Here is a 1,384-nt window from a genome sequence, read left to right on the forward strand (position 1 = left end):
ATATATATGGCTGAAGAAAGATACCTATATACATACATGGGATGATATAACAATGATGTGATAATTTGTGCTATACGACCAATTGTTGATGATAGCAATATAGCATGTTGATATATAATATTTCTTTTTTCGGTTATCAAGCTTGTGATTTAATTTTGATTTATTAATTTATTTATGAGAAAATGCTAAATTAGATAGTGTTTTCAGCTTTAATTTTCTCCATATGGATACCTAATCACTCAATATATATTGTTAGACAAAGTAGCTTTAAACGCTCTTTAGCTTTAAGTAATTAAAAAATGTTGTACTCGTTTTTTTTTAATTAAACAAATCTTAATTTTCAATTTTTTATATTTTATATTAATAATTTAAACTTAAAAGAAAAACTAGCTAATAAGATTATAAAAGTAAAAGCTTAAGGAGAATTTCACTCTACTTTTTTTTTCATAACGTTAGCATTCGCATTGTTATATTATAAAAAAGGTTAATAACATTAAGGATAGTAAATATATAGAAGATTATATTTGAATTAATAATAACGAGGAAAATAGGCGGATGGTCTATTACAACAAATATTGAAATAAACTAAGGAAAAGTCTAGAGGGTCAGCAACTTTTGTATTTTTTGGCCAACACTTAACCATCAAAAGAAAAGTACTTGATTTTTCACCATTGAATGTAATCTATGGTTACAAAATACCAAAATTGCTGACCCCTAGCATTTCTCATAAACTAAATGTATATGGATTCTATGAAAAATTAATGCAAGATGGAGAAGATAGAAAGAATACTATTCTTGATGATAATGGTGATGAGTTCAAGTAGAAAAAGCCAGAGAGAGTTGGTGTATAGTATGAAGTAGAATGAACCAGGTGGGTCATATAAAATTTATATAAATCCAAAAATATGAGAGATTTTTGTGTGAATTGTTAGAGATAATTATTTATGAATTTTTTTGTGAAAAAAAATTAGTATAAATAAAAAGATAAATAAAACATATGCAAAATTTATATAAATCCAAAAAGATCAGAGACTTTTGTGTGAATTGTTAGAGATAATTATCTATGAATCTCCTGTGTTTAATTTCCAAAATCCTAAATATCTGTATGCAGTTGAAAACCATGCATAAGGAGTCTCCCAAACGGTTTAAATTTGATTGTGGTCTTCACTGGTGTAATCTGATCTTGTCCAAAATGTTCTGCTTATTGGATTTCAAGTTCGTACATATGTTATTATGATGGTTATGTCTATAAAAGTTGTATAGATTGTTTGGCATTCTTTTTTAAACATATAATATTTTATATGTTAGAAATGTAAATGAATACAAAACCGTTTGGGTATATTCTTGTTTGGCGCTTCTTGTTTATGTCCAATTTTGATTATAA

Source organism: Arachis ipaensis, chromosome B03 (assembly GCF_000816755.2).
Source record: "Arachis ipaensis cultivar K30076 chromosome B03, Araip1.1, whole genome shotgun sequence".
NCBI classification, from domain to species: domain Eukaryota; kingdom Viridiplantae; phylum Streptophyta; class Magnoliopsida; order Fabales; family Fabaceae; genus Arachis; species Arachis ipaensis.